This window comes from Microtus ochrogaster, chromosome 4 (genome assembly GCF_000317375.1).
Source record: "Microtus ochrogaster isolate Prairie Vole_2 chromosome 4, MicOch1.0, whole genome shotgun sequence".
Taxonomy (NCBI): domain Eukaryota; kingdom Metazoa; phylum Chordata; class Mammalia; order Rodentia; family Cricetidae; genus Microtus; species Microtus ochrogaster.
The window spans coordinates 86,769,425-86,787,773 of record NC_022011.1 but is presented as its reverse complement, the minus strand read 5'-3'; the positions used below and the strand labels follow the sequence as shown (position 1 = coordinate 86,787,773).

General features: G+C 44.6%; 1 protein-coding gene across 5 annotated transcripts in view; it reads left to right on the top strand.

The window, feature by feature from the left end:
* The window catches only part of Znf385b (zinc finger protein 385B), a 285,693-nt gene that overhangs the window by 175,375 nt on the left and 91,969 nt on the right, over positions 1-18,349 (top strand). Inside the window, exon 1 of one of the 5 annotated variants that reach the window (XM_013346082.2) lies at positions 5,370-5,545. The exons of the other annotated variants lie outside the window; for them this stretch is intronic. The gene's annotated coding sequence lies outside the window, so the exon portion shown is untranslated. Of the gene's footprint in view, positions 1-5,369; positions 5,546-18,349 lie in introns of those variants that run through there. 5 annotated transcript variants of the gene reach the window in all.

Below are 18,349 nucleotides of genomic sequence, written 5' to 3'. Positions count from 1 at the left end.
AGCTGGTAACTGGGGCAGACAAACGTGGTCTGGTACCATGGAATGACACAGAAAGAAGCTAGGTTTGCGGTCTGTGTGGGAGGTAGGAACTATGGGATTTGGCAGTAGCTGGGATACAGGTGAGAAGCTAAGGGAGCATCAACGAAGAACACGTGTTAAGATCGTGCTGACATCCCGACTTTCAGCGGCACGTTCTCTGGCCATTCTAAACCTTTTAGTTTCTCCTTCTGTGGCAGTAGTTGATTCTTGAGCTCGTGCTGTCAATATGTCTTAAGCATGGCTCCTGGTGTTAGGAAGTGTTAGTGAACGGAAAAAAGATTCCGGCCTTGCTGGAGGTTATCTTCCTATACTGCAGTCCTGTCTTTTATTTTGTTTTGTTTTTGTTTTTCTTTCCTGGTAATTCGTAACAAAATTTTATGTGTCTCATTGGTCTCTAATTATTTTAGAGACCCATTTTTCAGAGTCCACGTTTCTGAGAGGGGGGGGGGGGGAGCAAAGGCTAGTTCAGATAACTTCTCCATAGGTTTGCCTATGGAGTTTTTATGGTGTTTATAGGTTTGATTTGAGTATGCATAGTTGGACAATACAGAGCTACCATCGCGTCATTGAAACACAATCCTTTTTACATTAAAGGGGGATTATTTACTCTCCCAAGAGTTACTCTGAAACTGCAGGCCGCTCCAGTGATGTAATTACGTTGGTCAGTTAGTCTGTGTCCCCGTCAGAAGGAGTTCATACAAAGTGCTGATGCAGCCCTGTCTGCGGCCACCACCAACTACAACAGTACAGAGTGAAGAAAAAGGAAGCTGAAATTTGGATTTTATGTTTAAAAAAATGGCCATTTCAGACTCCCAAAGGGTTCAAATATATTAAATTCTTATTGGATTTGTTTTGTGAATTTATACCAATTATAAATCGATTATTTAACAAGATCATGCTCATGTTCACAGAAGAAAAAAAAAGTAAGCACTTTTTCACCCATAGAAAAATGAGCTGTGGTTAGGGCTCTCTGAGTGTCTGCACGGACCACAGAGATCACGGTTCAGGCTTCCCAAGGCAGACAGGCCATACACCAAGAGGATGCTGCCTCCATTTCAAGGCCCAGTGTGGTGGTGTTGCCACCAAGGTGCTGTTGCTAGCACAGTGCTATGTTAACTGCAGTCTACCCTGTGGACTAAGGGCTCCTGAGGTCTGCCCAGGAAGTCAGTGCTCACCTGTGATCTCCTGTCCAAGGAAAAGGCTTCTGAGCTCCAGGATGCTGCGCTCTGATCGCAGGGATGGAGGTGCAGCTCAGAGGGAGGAGGTTTGCACACCACGCAGGAAGCCCTTGTTTTCCAGTCCTCGGGACCTTGTACAGCGGGCATGGTGGGGCAAACCTGGAATCCCAGCACTTAGGAGATGGAGATGGGAGAATTGGGACTTCAAAGTCATCTTCAACTCTCTAGTGAGCGTGAAGCCAGCCTGGCATCCATGAGAACCTGTCTCAAAGGAAAAATAAAAGAATGGACCTCGCTTTTGAGGGGTAGACCTGTACCCTTAGCGATGTTCATAATTATCAATGGGAAATAAGACTATTAATTGGTGTATAATAGCAGGGCTCTTATAATAAAATATAGATGTTATCCCCTTCATCTTATTCATTAATTCATTCAAGATATTTCACTGAGTACCTTTTCTAGACAGTGCAGCAGGCAAAGCAGAGAGCCAAATCTATTGTTTAACCCCAAAGAACTTTACTTTTTCTAGAGAAGAGGGTGCAGACACAGTAATGCCTAAACCAGTGTCTTAAGTATTGTAATAAATGTTGCAGTAAATACATTTCAGGCTTAGAAGAAAACAAAATACTTTTCTTATAAATGTAGAGAATATATCCTGTGGAGGTGGGGAATTGTATCTAAAATGCAGCTTTAAACAAAAGGACTCAAAATAAAACAAAATGGGAGACACATCCTGGGAGGTAACGGCATGAATGAAACAGAACCCAGAACCCATGCGCATTCAATTAGGAGATGATAAATAAACAAGTAGGCATTGCTCTTGATGGAAGTCTATGTTTAACAGATTTTATAAGACATAAAGGAGTAAACAGCTCTGTTAAATATGAAGAGGGCAGTGGGTGCTGAGTTGAAGCCATTGGAAGGGAACCCTGGTGGCGCTAATGAGAACACTCCCAGAGTCTGTCAAGAGTCTAGGCACTATCCTAAGAACTTACATCATTATTTCTCTCAGCCCTGCTCAGGAGATAATATTATTATTTTATTCTTGCTCTTCAGATGAGAGAATTATATCTTAAAAGGCAATTAATTCATGAAATATTCAGTTACTGAGTAGCAGAGTGGAGATTTGAATGACTATGTTGAATTTTAGAGCCTATAACTCACCAAGAAAACACTTGAGTAGGAAAATGGTTGATTCAAGACGCTCTCAAGAATTCCATTGGCTAATATTGAGTGCAGTTGGTAAACATTTGATGTGAGTGCACTGGCAATGCTGAGGAGTCCCATCTGGGGTACCACATGTTACTAAGGAAACTGAGGTTCCCTTCTCAGCGTTCACAGTCTCCTTAATAAAAGAATTCAACAGCAGGCTCAGTAGGATATTCAAGGACATTTTTATCAAAGGTAAAATGAAAAACCACAGGACAGGTAAGCTGTAAGTCTCAGTAGCTGAATTAGGAAGGGAGGTAGAGGAGAGAGAGAATCCCTTTTAGAGTTAGGTGTGGAAGCAAAGCAGCCAGGTAACCAAAGGAAGGTAACTCGGAAAAAGCATAGAAAAGCCCAGAGTACACAAGAAAGGATGCTTGGGCTCTGGCCAGCGTCTGAATGAAAGATGCATAAAAGAGAGAAAAAGGAGAAATGCAGCTTTCTGTGTGAGGACTCTAAGAGGCTGGGGCACCTGACAGTCACAGAGCAACGATGCTGGGAAGGAAATATCATTCTCATTAAAGAGACAATTATTCTTCCACTTCTTCAGAGTAGTGTTGCATGAATCTGCCCTCCCAAGGGGTGGTCTCTTAGTAGGATGATTGATCTGTCTGAGTAGATTCATTCTTATGTTTGGGTTATCTTGGAATGATAGGTCTGCACCCAGTAGGAAAGAGTGTTCCCTTAATGGCCTCCAGTGCTGTTATAGTGAGGTATAGATGCTATTCTGTTCATTCATTCATTTACTCAAGGTATTTCATCAAGTGCCTTATACTACATCGGGGAGCAAGCAGTGTGAGTCTCAGTGCAGATGATGAGGACGAGTGTGGTAAGCAGAAGAAAGTGATGTTACACAGATCACTAATCCCACTGGAGAACTCGGAAGAGGGAGAAATCAAGCATCAAGAGTGTAACATCACAGTATCAGGTCTCCTACAGCCTGAATGGGAAACCCCTGGTGCTAGACTGTGAAATAGAGACCCCTGGGGAGTGCGAGCCGGGTGGGGGCAGCTGCCTTGGCAGGGCTGTGATAACTCCTTTTCATCTAGAGCAGGTTGGAGGTGAGGTGTTACTAGCAGGAGGGATCTGGAAGGTGGCTAGAAACTCAGAAGAGCAACAACTTAGATGTGGGCTTGTATTCAACCAGTGGAAGAAAGGTCACAAACAACTAATGCTAAACCATACTAGAGACAATGCTAGTGTGGGCTACTCTGGAAGGGGTTAAAAGTTGAGGGAAAAGAAAGCAGTTGTGACTGCAGCTCCTAGGATGCGGTAAGTTTTTCTCAAGAGTGGAATGTCTAAAGAAAGTCCGGAGTGGGGGACCACAAGATACATACTTGCTGCCCATCCGTCCAAGCTCCTCCCATCCTTCAGACAACTACTTACTTGCCACCTCCCTATAGAGCTTTTGTCCCACCCAGAGTCTCCCTCAGGGAGATGTAAGCCATCTTCATCCCATTTCCCACCAATAGAGTCTGCCTGCTTCTGCTTGCCAGCCGGGGGTGGGATTTGTTAAAACACAGGTTTGCAGAGCCCCACCCCCAAAGACCTGAGATGGGGACTAGGAATTTGTTTTTCACACCCAGTTTGGGGAGATGCTGATGTAGCTCATCTGGGGCCCACACTTTTTGAACCCTGACTGAAACGAAGCATTTATAGAAAAATGAAGTCTGGAAATTTGCTCATCACAGACCCAGAGGTGGTCCTGAAAAATACTCCAGGCAGGCGCAGAATACTTTGTCTCCTGACCCATGGGCTCCTTAAGAGATGTATCATGGGTGGAAGTTTGATTTCACAAAAGGACTAAATCCCAGCATGACTGTCTTTTCTGTTAGTCCTTGGAGAGTAAATATTATGTCAGACACACTCAAGTGTTAGAGGGAAATAAGCTCAGATCTAACCTAGCACGTTCCCATTTGGTGTGCTGTTTTACCATTACACACGCCCGCGCTAACAGAGCCCGGAGTAGCGCGCTAGAGCTGATTTCATGATCACCACTCCGAACTCTGCATTCGATTATTATATTAGGTGGCTCACCTTTCCCTGCTCATGCCTTTGCAAACCCGACATGATGGGTTTTTGTACATCTAACTGTTGGCTCTGGCTGTACTAAGTTGCACAGTGTTGTACAAACATCAGTGAGATGTTCTCTGAGCAAATTCACCTGTATTGGTTGACAAAACCACACACAGTCCCCACCCCACCCCCAGCCACAGCCACGTTGTGCAACATGGGCAGATCACCGCCCTCATTCTGACCACAGAGCCAAATGACAGGCTGAGATAGAGGGGGCCCGAGTTAAATGTAAGAGTAGATACTGAATCATTTCACTCCCAGGCCTAGACAAGTGCCAATTTCAACACCATCATTCCCCCATATAGCTGAAATTAGGGTTTTGAGTTGGACATCACTGCTAATCTTGTCAACATCAAATTGTCATCAGCTTTAGTCTTTTTTAATTATATGCTCTGGATCTTTACTTAAAACCTAAATTTCCACGGGAAAGAAAGCGATTTTCTCCCCCATTCCGCATAGCTAGTAAATAAACTGTTTTCTGCTAACAGAATACAAAGCAGATTCATTTGGGAGCAGGTTCTGCTCTGAAATAAAAAGCAAATTTAAATTTTAGATCCAGCTGCCCGTTTATGAAAAGGGAAAAAAAAAAGCAACCTCTTGTAATCTATGTGATACCAAGAATTCCAAATCATTGATTGAGCTCCGTGAGTATTGAGCTGTTTTGTTGGGGGTGAAACAGGTATCAGATTCCTCTTGCCACAGTGGAGTATGGGGGACTGAGAAAAAAACAAACAAACAAACAAAAACCCAAAAAACAAAGAAAGTGACTTGTCAGTCTTTTAGGATATATTTGGTTGGCTGTCGTCAGAAGGTAGCCTGCCCTCTCCCTGGAATCCTGTTGCAAACATACTCCTCTGTAGTAATTAGAGCTAGGCAGCAATTAGGGACTTGTGATTTGTTCGGAGGCACTGCCTGCCGGCCTTTCCTAGCGCCACACCTTGCAGGAGCTCCGGGTGGAGAGGATGGAAGGACTTATCTCTCAGAGTATTGCCGCGCTGAGTGCGGGAGCGAGGGCTTGAGCGTGGCCGGTAATCTTTAAAGCGAAGGTAAGCTTTGCTGACTGCTCCGCGTTCGCACCGCGGGGAACTTCTCCACGAAATGTGTGACAGAAATATAAAATTGTTCAAAGCAGCTGCAGGAAAAGAAAAACATCAGAATCGGGGGGGGGGGAATAACACTTGCTAATTTTAAGACACCCCCGACCCCCCGCCGCGCGCGCTCCTGGGCTTCAGGTTTTCCTAACTTGTTTGTATTTAAAGTGTTTTGTGGAGGCACTTAGCTAGAGATCATAAAGAAGTGATTGGATGATTCCCTGTGCTGTCTGTCTGAGCTACAGTTCCTTTTCCTTTTGGAGTTTGTCTTAGAATAACTGCTGGTCACCAAGCGAAGTGTGTATTTAACCCAAGCGTGTGGGAATTGCCTCTTTCTCTTGTCTTTAAGCCCAGGATGTCCCTCACCTCTGAGTCCACATTCATATTGACAAAGCCTGCAATAAAATGGGGTGACGCGCATGGTTATGACGGGCACAGTGCAGGCTGTAACGGTCCATCTAGTTTTAGTCAAACTCAGTGGTTTCATGTTTGTTTCCAGTGCTGGGCACAGAAGTCTCTCGGGGCAGGCGGTAAGCTTAGCTCCTCCAGAGGGAGTAGTGATTGCTCTAAGGATGGGTGGATTTCGTGTGTATAAAACAGGTGCGTGGAGCATCCTCACTTCTCCTTGAAGGTTACCACTTTGTTTTCTCGTCATTCTTTCCCTTTTCCTTTCGATATTGCTGATGGTAAAACGCAAGTACATGTCACTTCTGGAAAGGGACCTGGGAACCCTTGGCAGCAAGAAGGTGTTTTTATCTCCGGTCCCCAGTGGGATTTTAGATGGTTTGGAAAATATTGAAACGGTATCAGGTTCTTGTATTTTGCCTCACTGGTGGATTCAAAGTATAAACACCGAGGGTTCCATGAACTCTTGCGACAAAAACGAGTGTGTTAAAGCCAAAGCTTATTAATGTTCCCAAGGTCCTTCATGCTCTGTGATGTGTGGCCTCTTAGGCTGTGCTGCTCAGTGTAGCCATGACAGCAGATGGGCACCTCACTGCAGAAAGATGCCTCTAGGCTTCTCTCTACTGTCGTTGTTTTATATGATCACTTTGTTCTATTGTCATTTGTTATGTGTGCATGTGATACATGTGTATGCATGTGTTCACGTGTGTATGCACATGGAGACCAGGGGTCTCTCACTCTCCCCATGACATTTTGTGATCGTGTCCCTGTTGGTCCTGGAGCTCACTGAACAAGACTAGCTGCCAGGGAACTCCAGGGATCCAAACTTGGGCCATCATACTTGGACAGCAAGTGGTTTACAAACTAAGCCATCCCCCATAAGGCCCTGCGTGTTTACCTTCTCGTGGGATTGTTTGCTTATGTGTTCCACTTCATTTGTCAGAAAAGCATAGGATGATCACAATCCACCTAGGGCTCTAGAAGACATCTTATTAAATACTTATGTCAGAAGGTTTCTTAATGTATGTGGTGGGACCATGAGCCCTGAGGTGAAAAGGGATAGTGCTTGTATGAACCCGGACACAAGACTAAGTTTCTATAAAAATATATCCTAAAAGCTCCTGGCGCATTTTAAAATAGAAACTAAAAGTCTATGGGAGCATCTGAGTTCCTAACTTGCCCCACACTGTTTTCAAGTTGGAGCAGATAGCACTGTGGACGCACATAGGAAATCAGTCTTCGGCTGTTGCAACCAATTGAGACATACATGACCGGAGATGTGTGGCCTAATAGAATTCTGGTGTTGTGGCCAGATCCTCAAGTAGTCTCGCTCTCTGTCTCTCAGTGTACAGAGAAATCAGAATTAACCCAGCAAAGCTGCAAAGGAGGCAGAAGCAAAAATCTTGTGAGTACATTAGTTCCCAGTACTATTATGGTGAGGGGTGGACAAAGAGACAGTAAGACAAACAGACAGAGGACAGACCAGAGCATACAGAACCTGAAGAGGACAGAAGAGATGAGAGGCCGGGGAAGATTGGCAGATTGGGATTCAGGATTAGGGTGATGGGGACGAGAAAGACAGAGGTCTAGCTTGTGGGAAAAGAGAGAGAGGGGACAGGCAAATCAACCCAAGTTTAAAAATACGGAGAGATGATACCGTTTGGGAACGTCCTGGAATATGCCTCATCAAAGTAAATTCAATGAGCATCAGGTCCATTTTTTATGGTTTTATTTTTCTTTCTGTTGGTGTCTGTTCAAGCAGGGGTTACTTAAAAGGTTGTGTGAAGTCCAGAAGAGACCAAGAGTTAAAGTAAATGTGTTCAAAAGAAAACATTGCCATTCCTTTGCCGCCCAGTGACATAAATCATTGAAAAGAAGAATAATGAGCAGCACCATGAGTTCTTTACCTTCGTGGGACTCCTCATTAAAAGCCCATTATGTCCATCACTCTCCGTAGTTTTCTGATGAGCTCAGGATTGTACAGGGTAAGCAATTCCGTGAGAAGGAAGTGTACAGGAAGAAACCAGCAGTGAGCCCTAGACTAGCAAATTCATGTCTTGAGCGGGCAAGGGAGACTCATTTGGAAAGTCAAAAAGATATTCCAGGCAAGGAAATATTATCTAGCTTGGATAAAATCACATCATTTGCAATAATATGGATGAAACAGTATGATGAGTGTCTTAGTTAGGGTTTCTATTGCACTACAAAACACCGTAACCGAAAAGCAAGTTGGGAGGAAAGGGTTTCTTCGGCTTATGCTTCTGCAGTACACTGTTGATCTTTGAAGTCAGGGCAGGAACTCAAACAGGGCAGGAACCTGGAGGCAGGAGCTGATGCAGAGGCCATGGGGGGAGGGTACTCCTTAATGGCTTGCTCTCCAAGGCTTGTTCAGCCTGCTTCCTTACAAAACCCAGGATCATCAGGCCAGGGACAACACCACCCACCATGAGCTGGACTTCTCCCCCATCAATCAGTGATTGCAAAAATGCCTTATAGCCAGAACTTACAGGGTATTTTCTCAATTGAGTTTCCTTCCTTTCAGATAACTCTAGTTTGTGTGTCAGGCTGACGGAAAACTACCAGCACAATGAGCTAACTAGCGAGAAAAACGTCACACATCGCCTATGTGGAATCTTCAACAAAATGCGAAAGAATAAAAACAAAACAGAAAGGAGCTTACCAGAGAAGAGGTACAGGGAGGGCAGAGGGCAGTGTAGGTCTGAGGGTGCACACCTGTATTTATGTAGCAAGGATAGACCTAGAGATTCCTCAGACAGCGCGAAAGCAACTATAGTTAATGATTGGCATACTAGAGATTTTTCTGGGGATAGATTGCATGTGCCCTCACCACACACAAAGGTAATTGTGGGATGATATTAAAACTGCTTACCTACAGTAATCACCAAATGATGCTTAACGTAATATACACTATATATTATTAAAAACCTTTTTCTACAGAGAAGAACAGCAAGACAGAAACACATTGAAGTCAAGCTAGAGAATAAACATTGCCATGACTTCGATGTGTGTATTCTTTAAGTTTGAAAGAAAGGAAGGAAGGAAGGAAGGAAGGAAGGAAGGAAGGAAGAGAGAAAGAAAGAAAGAAAGAAAGAAAGAAAGAAAGAAAGAAAGAAAGAAAGAAGGAATGACGTGGGAGGTAGCCAGGTTAGTGAGATAAACCACTGAAAAAAATACCAGGCATGATGGCTTATACTTGTAATCCCAGGGTGGAGGGGCACAGATGTTTGGAATCCCTAGCCAGACAGCCTAACCTACTTGGTTAGTTAGCAGGTCAGTTAGAGACCCTGTCAGATAGATAGATGGATGGATGGATGGATGGATGGATGGATGGATGGATGGATGGATGGATGGATGGAAGGATGGATGGATGGATGGATGGACAGATGATAGAAGCATGGGTGGATGGGCAGATAGATAAAATGTAAACCGTGATGTGTGATGCTTTGGAACTACATACATTCAAGGTTTTCCTCTGGACTTCACAGACACATATGCACATGTACTAACACACACCCGCACGCACATGCACACTCACACACAGACGCACACACACGCACATGCACACTCACACGTTTCTGCACACACAGGAAAAAGAAGGAAATCCCATAAAAGAGAAGCAGGGACAAAGCCAGTGTGACAGTACAGGAGTAAACACAATGTGCAGGACCGGGATGTCATTTCTGAGGAATCACTCCCATGCAGACAGTCCGGGGGTGTTCAGGCCTTATCTGATGCTGTTCTGCATATCACTCAGGGCTCAGGAGCCGCTGCTTGACTGAAACAAGTAGAATCGATTGCTAAGATGGCAGAGGTGGCAGAGTTCCAAGAAGCCAAGCCACGCGCTGGCCCAGCCTGCTAAGCCCCCACCACAGCCCCTGTGGAGTGTAATCGCCCCTGGGCTACGGGCTGTTCCGTGTTTATCATGATGAGGGTGGTAGCAAGGTGCCTCTGGTCGCCCAGCTCCTGCGCTTGGAGGAATTTGATGCTCTGCCTAGCTGGGCTGTTGCATCCCGTGTAATTGTTGCTTTCTGGTCTGTTTTTGCTAGACAAGAAAAAGACGATGGGGTGGGCATTTTAGGAGGCAAAACTGGGAAATTCTAAATGGGGAAATGGTATTGGTTCCAGTCCTCTTTGCAAAAAATGAGGCACACACAGCCACTATGCTTCCTTCCCTCTCCTGAACCTCTCTCAGCCATTGCCCCATATCAAGCCTAGTGTTACCTCGTGGCTCATACCTGCTCATCACATTGCCTGGTATAGCGAGGTCACACAATCCCATAGCAGGCTTCCCTGGGGGTATAGCAATGGTCTTCATGCTGCATGTGTCCCTGAAGGTTAGGTGGGAGCCATCTCTGCTCCTGGGGAGAATGGCTTCTTTGATGGTAGAAGCTCAGGAGAATCCCCTTTGATGATGGCTGCCATGGTTGCTAACTGTCCCCTGGCAGTTTTCCTGAATGCCCGGTAGCTATTATTCCAGTGACTGGGAAGAAGCTCATGCACAAGGGAGGACAGTGGGCTTTGCCTATAATTCCCAAACTGTGCTTTCTAGGAGCCCATTGCCTTTGGGTGGGTGGAGGGGGGATGGGAACAACAGTTTCTGAAAAGCTTTGAAGTGTTTGGTTAATATTTAAACCCAGGAAACCTCTTCTCTTTATCAAGGTAGGAGCAGGAGGCTCAGGCAGAGCAAATATTAACTGTGTTTCCGTAAATTGAGCAAGCTTGGGGGAAGGTATCATTTTAAAAGCCCAATTTATACCCACCACAATTCCTCCCCCACCGCTGCTTTTAGTTCATAGATGTAAATAGCCTAAATATTGAATGCAGGAACTGAAATTCTTTCTCACCATGGAGCATTTTGTGTCCTGGAGCTAGGATTTGCAGCAGCAGCTGGTGCCCTGACCTCCTGAGTGACTGTATCCAGCCCCTTTCCTGCTGGCCCTTTGTGCCAGGCTGGCCCAAAGGGAGCCATAGGTCAGAAGAGCCTGCTCCTGTGATCTGCTCCCATGGAAGGCCAGTTGCCATTGCTTGGGGAAATGTGTCTTTTTCAGATAGTGAGGTCATTGATGTTCTGATGGTATGTCTCTCTAAACCCACCAACCCAAGTCTGAGTACACCAGATCACAATGCTGTTGGACTTCATTATATTGATCCAAGCCATGTGGTTAAAAGCCTGGTTTTAATGGACTCTCTCCTTTTCCCATTGGGGAAATTTAAAAACTCATTCAAAATGAGGTGTCACAATCATTCCTGTGTTCTCCTTTAAACTGGGGAGAAATGCCAGTCTGTGGCCACATCAGCTCTTCCGTCAGATTTCTTTCTTCCATTATTGATAATGACAAAACGTTGTCATTAAAATCTTCATTTAGAAAAAAAAAAGTGCTTTTTTTTCTGTTGAAATTCCAAGTTAAAAAGCAAAACAGACCGATACAGACTGAAGTGATTGGAGATAATGGTGCCTGCTGAGGTGATATATGTCTGCTTCCTTGGTTCTTGAGAGGCAGAGGCAAGAAGAACAAGAGACTGGTGATCACAGCAACACAGGGAGGTCAAACATTCAGGGCCAGGCTGGGCTACAAAAGACCCTAACTCAACCCTCTCCAACACCGCAAGAAAGAAGATCATGAAAATAACATGTAATCGGTATGCAACTTGGTTGTGCCAACTTAAATATTCAAAATGGTGACCCTGGGCAGTGGGCTCTTTATTCACCAGTCAGGTGCAGTAGTGAAATCTTATTTTACTCAAATCTAAATGATGTTTATCTCTAATATGATGTGAGATAGAACCTCTCTGGAAGTATCCAATCACTTGAGAAGCAGTGTTGTCTCTCCTAGGAAAGTCTGTATTTTCAGGACACTTGCTAAAATAAGCCATAGCTCCGGAGCGCTGTTAGCTTTCCGTCGTGTAGTGCAGGGACAGCGAAGCCTTGCTGGCAGTCGGGATGCCAAGGCTGGGAGTCACTCAGCTGGCATAGCTTCGGACCATCTCCCTGAGCCTTTTGGCCAGAAAAATGTCACCAGGCTCCCGTGACCTCTCAGGCCATGCCTGTCCTCAGACAATTTTAGTAGGTCCGTGTCTGGAGACCACTCTGGCTTCTCCGAACGCTTGGTAATTTAGGAAGCGGCACATGGTGTTCCCTCTCGGGAAGTTGGGTGTATTAAAATGCTTCTCGCAGCCCCTGAGGAGGCGTCTGTTAGGAGCCTGGTTTCCCTTCCTCAATCCTGCACAGCCGTACTTCATGCTACTGGGGAACAAGTTCTGACCATCTCAACTTAAATTGTGAAATGTCCCTGCTTTTGTCTCCGAAGATTGCAACCGCCGCAGCAAAGCACACCACATGCTTACCTAAACCATCAGTGTGCACGCCATAGTTAATAAATCTCACTTATTCCTCTAGCATTTTAGTATAAGAAATTCGGTATGTGGGCCAGATAGTCAGAGAGAAATCGATAGCTACCTGCCTTTGTGTACTCTACGGCCACAGCATGAGAAAAGCTATCTTCCTGATAAATTCATCATTCTGTATAAAAGCTGTGCGTTACAGCTAAACTGAAGGACATCATGGCTTACCATCCATCACGACGCGGCTTCGCTGCTGTTTTCTCATGCACAACCTCATTACTGTTTGCACACCAGAGCATGGGGCTGCCAAGGATTTCCTTGTCAATGCAGCATTCCCTTGGGCTCCTGCCGTGGCGGATGCTGAGGAATCTCCCTGCAGGCTGAGGGGCATGGGAAACCTTTGCTACTCCAAAGCCCAGAAGCCAACAGTTAACACTGTAGAGACGCAGCAGGCTGAAGAGGTGGATCAGAGACAAAGAGCATACATGTCCTGGTCTTCCAAGACCTGGGTCCATCCCCAGCACCTACGTGGAAGCTCACACATTTCTATTAACTCCAGTACCAGGGACTCTCATGTCTTCTGCCCTCCGTGGGCACCAGGCACACAGATCGTACATACGATTACATACGTGCAAGCAAAACATTCCTACGCATTAAATTAAAATAATAAATCTTTTTAATTGTATAGCCTCAGACTTCTAGATACACACTAGCCTCTTGGACATCGGACTCCTGTCTCTTTCCTAAGGCCAACAAGGAAGTCCCAGCATCATGGCATGCTCATTAACTGACCAGTCACTTCGAGCACAGTCAAGGAAACCATGGAAAGGAAACCCAGAACTCAGTTAACACACTAACAGCCTGCCAGTATTCAAAGAGGTCCTCTTTACTGGGGAGTTTTCCTCTTATCTGTAGAGAGGTTTGCTTACCAGACTGATCCTGTTGTTCAAAAACAGCTGTCAATGCACAAAGAAAGGCACCCTGGGAGCTCTTTTCCTCGCCGTGGTTTCTCGCGAGCGTCCCATTACTCACTGTCATACACGGTTGGGTAGCGTTTGTTCTCACTACCGGAGTCGGTGGTTGTGAACGTTTTGCTGTATAAGGTCCCGATATTATCTTATTCCTTCTCTAGTGGATGGGTTAGTTGGCTATCTTCCAGCTGGAACAACTGTTGTTGCTATGGCTATTCTCTGATACACACTACTCCGTGAGACATCTGTCTGGAAGCAGAACCGCTGAATCATGGGGCATGATGTACCATGCTTGCGGGAACGCTGTCAAATAGGTTTTTCCAAGTAGTTGTAGCAATTTGTGCTTCATTATTGACTGCCTGATTCTTCAACGCTTCGTCTGTCTTCATGTAACTGTGACCTCATGGCTATGTAGTAGCATCTCCTTGTAGTTATAACTAACTCTCACATCCCGAATGTCTAGTGGACCACGTTTTGTAGGGTTCTTAGCCATTTTAATAACTACTTTGTGAAATGACTTTTTGGGGTTTTCCTCATTTTTCTTGTTCTAATGTCTTATTATCTTTCTATAGACAAAAAAAAAAAACCCTGAATATCTATTATCTATACTTTATCTGTGTGTGCGTCTGATTAGATCTCCGCCACTTGCCTTTCACTTGCTTACAGGTATGTTTTTGTTTGTTTGTTTAGCTGAACCCTTGTTCTTAGTAGGCTAAGTCCTCAACCTTTTCCTTCTGTTATCAATACCTTCAACTTCCTGTTTAAGAAACATCTATATATTCCCAGCAATGAAAACCAGGAGTCAGAAGTCAGATTGCCTGGATTTGAACTCTTGCACCTGTGTGAATTTGGACTCGCTGCCCATCTCTGAAATCAGGGTAATAATAATAATATCCTGTTTGTTCATTGGCTTGTTGTAAGGATCAGATGAGTATCTAAGTATAAATATATGTGCCATCTATGAATGCACACTGATACGCATATCTATAGACATATATGTGCAGATGAATATCAGTGCCATGTGTAACATACTTGGTTCATTGTCCCGTGCTATTCTATAACCATTTTGGAAGCAAAGTTTTAACAATCTCAGTCATTATTCACGTAGCCACCTCCTAGTGGGCCTGCTTGGTCAGTGACCTTTCGGTCTTCGGGCTGGGAGAAGAGCAAGGGTGCTCTGTTATCGAATGTGCTGGTCAGAGGGGTGAAGGGCCTCAAATCTGGGAAAGCAATGAAAATTAAAAAAAAAATTGAACTGCCACTCATTTTAATTCCTTTAGGGAAATCTTTGGGCGGTCCGTATTTGGCACATATAGCATGCTAAATTTTCTCTATCAGTCCAAGCTGGAAGGGACATCCCTGGCAGTGGCCTAGGAAGAAAGTCCTGCGTGGTGAAGAACAGGCTTCATTTCACTCAGTAAACGGTTCTTCATTTGAGTTGTCTGGCTCTCAGGTATAAGACTTAGATGTTTTGTTTGTTTCTGTTACGGAACAAAGATGAGGCACCAGGAGGCCTTGGGATTATAACCTAAAATGGCCTTCCAGACCACATTTCTAAAGGTCAGAGACTAAGACAATAATTCCAAGTGTCACTTGGCCCTCAAATGAGCTTTCATTGTGATGGATTATGACATAACCCATTGACATGATAAGGTACCTATTATGTTACAGAGGCAGTTGACTGAAATAATAGGATTCTTCTTTATGATCACAGTGGTGAGTCTTTCACGTATTACTGGTTTCATCAGATAGATAAATATAACTTCTATTTGTTGGGACTCAGAAAACTCTAAATGTGCCCCCAAAGTAGGGTGCTTTGCTATGCTGAGCATAGTGAGTTGGTAAACTGTACCCCCAAAGTAGGGTACCCTGTCATGATGAGCATGGTGAGTTACCAATTGGAAGGCCCCAGAAACATGGGATTAAGGTCTCTCTGAGCTTGACTCTCCTTCTGGACATTGAACGTGAAGCCAGCAACTGCTCTTCTCTTTCCTTCCCACCCCCACCAAAAAGAGAATTCATTAGAACCAGAGAAGTGGGGGGGGGTATTTTTTTTCATTTTAGCAGGAAGTTTGATACATACTTGGACTATAAAAATTCTCATCAAATAAAGTGAAACCCTATTTTGACTTTGTTCATTTCTGTGAAATTCAGCACTTTCTACGCTGGCCTCAAGGGGTTAGCGTCCTAGATTGGACTATGTTACTGTGATAAAATACTGACCAAATCAGCCTGAGGAAAGAAAGGGTTTGCTTCATCTTTCAGGTTACAGTTCACTATCAAGATAATTGAGGCAGGAACCTGGAGGCCGGAATGGTTGCAGAGCCTCTAGAGGAACCCTGAGTACCAGCTTCCTTCCAGCTTGTTCAGTTAGTAATTCAAGAACAGTGACAACGAAAACAACCAAATCTGCGGGTTTGGAGAGGTAGCTCATTGGGAAGAATGCCTGCTGAGTTTGGGTCTCGCTTATAGAAGAGTCCCTCAGGATCCAGCGTTCCTGTCGCCCCAGTGTTGGAAGCTGTTGGGTAACGGGGCACAGAGACAGGAGGATGGCTGGAGAGCGTGTTGCCTGCCCAGCACAGAGAGCTTCTGGTTCAGCAAGAGATCCTACCTCAGAAAGCGGTGAGCCAGAAGGCCACGGGACAGGCTGCCTGTCCTCCTCTGCCGCTGTGTGGCGCGCACCCACACTCAAGTGCACATTTACCAGCTCTGTCACCCACACTCACACCCTTCAGAGTCACGGGTACATATAAATAAATGGATAATTGCAGAAAGTCAAAAGCAGGGCCACTCCCACTAGCGGACCGCGTCACTTTGCCCTGGGCGTGTGTCCGCGCATGCGCATTTCCATCTAAGCTGGAGGCCTCCTTGTATCCTAATAAACTGCACTTTACTTAATAACCGCCCTTTCCCCTTAAACCCCAAGCTTTCTTTTTTTATAAAGTTAAATATTGTTCCTGTCTCATGACAGCAGCAATGCAAAGGGGGCACTTTTGCACGGAAGTGCTCATTATTACATTGTTAACCTTTTCGTTCGTTCTTTTTTTTTTCCTCAGCAAGTCTTTGGCTCTTAGAAAAGTTGAACATTTTCTTGTAGGGTGCAATGCATTTTAACCAAATTTCTGCTCACAAATCTTAAGTGACTTTCCGGCACCCAAAGAAGACAAGGAAGGCTTGCTAGCAGTAGTAGCAAATCTGGAAAGAAGTGACAGAGGATCCAAGAGGATCCAAGCTTCCGACCTTGGGCAGGGTGGGAGGGCGGTTGCTTTGCGCTTTGCCCTTCCTTTCAGTCTGGGAAGCTTCTGCGTTGCAAGCCTTCCGTGTTGACGAAGCCTTGCTAACAAAACAGACTACAGTAAGACTGAGGTGGAGGTATTGAGGGGAGCTTGGTTTGTTTGGAAGATCCAGCAGTACTTTAAAACAATCTGTGTTTAACGTGGCAAATTGTGTGTCATTAAAATGCTAATGAATAGTAAGCAGCTGCTGCGTTTTTATGCTAATAAATGGTGGAAGCTAAGTAGTTCTCCAGCCTCCTGTCTATTAGCATAGAGACGTGATTGGGTAAGGAGGGCGGCGAACACTCTGACCTTCATTGTCTAGCAATCTGCTTGTGAGTTTGCGGGTTGCTTTCTGTCTGATTTGAGTTTGTTAGTAGGGTGGGACTCTCACCAGGCCCTGGGGGCCTCCGTGTTACACGCTGTTGTCACGGCCACCATTGAGGCCTTAGAGACAGAGCTTGGTTTTCCTTTCAGAGACCCAACCGCCACGAAACAGTTCTGTTCCTACAGTAGGCGACTTAGATTAATCTACCTGCTCACCCTCTGTACTTCACAATTCTAATAATAATTATGATGATAAATTGCTAAGGGCCATTTTCTCTAGCGTTCCATTTAGCTACGATTTTAAAGTAGATCCTTTCAGATATGCCTCTGCGACATCAGATGCAATGATGTCATACATCATCTTGGATCTTCAGGCTTGAGGTTACCAATGGAGATAGCATTACCTGATTAGGACAATAATCTATAATTAAATGCTGGTGGTGTATACATACCAGACCAAACCAGATTATTTAACTGAGCATCAGGGAAACAAAACAAAACACTGTTTGGTCTATACTCATGGCTGATGATTCTCTGTACTAAGCCCTCATATGTATTCCCTAATGGCCATGGCTGATCAGAATGGCTATTACAGATAATACTTCAGGGGCCCTTTTTCTCTTATTTCTTTTCCTTTTTTAAATATATATATATATATATATTTAAAGATCAGTGTAAATGAGCTTTGACACTCTGTTAAACACTAATGCCAATACTCTACACAACTGATTGGCAACATGCCATCATTTTCTTTGGATACTCATTACCAAAACAAGCGATCCCTGAAGCAGGGACGTCAGTGATTTGGGGAATATAAGAGGCTGGTGGGCACTTCAGTGGTTGGGGCATTTTCTCTCAGTCCTCATTTCTCCTTGAAGCAAGTGAGAGTCTAGGCATGAAATTACTGTGTGATCCAAGACAGGCAAGCCAGGCCTCGTGTGCTGGTGGTGGTGAAGGCCTCAGGCCTCTTCAGAATGCCCCCAAAGTACAATTGATCCACATCTATGATCTGATAAATAAACATGCAAAATGGGGGACCTTCCCACAGCAAAGGAGCGTTCAGCCTCGAAAAGACACAGTACGCTGGTTGATGCCACAGCATGAGCAAACCGTGAAAGTATTAATCCCAAACAAACAAAGGGCAGTCACAAAAGGCATGGGAGGTTTTATTTAAATGACTTGTTCTGGTAAATCTAAACATAAAGAAAATTGATTGGTGGTTGTCAGGCGCTAAGGATGCTGGGTAAAATGGGAAGAGAGTGCAGCTACGTGTAGAGTTTAAGTCACAAAAACGTTCTGCGTGTGAAGATGATGTTCATCTGTCACTAAGAATGTGCCAACAAACTATTGAATTTACAGGTTAAGCAGGTGAATTGTCTGATATGTGATTAGTATACATACATACATACGACTGTGTA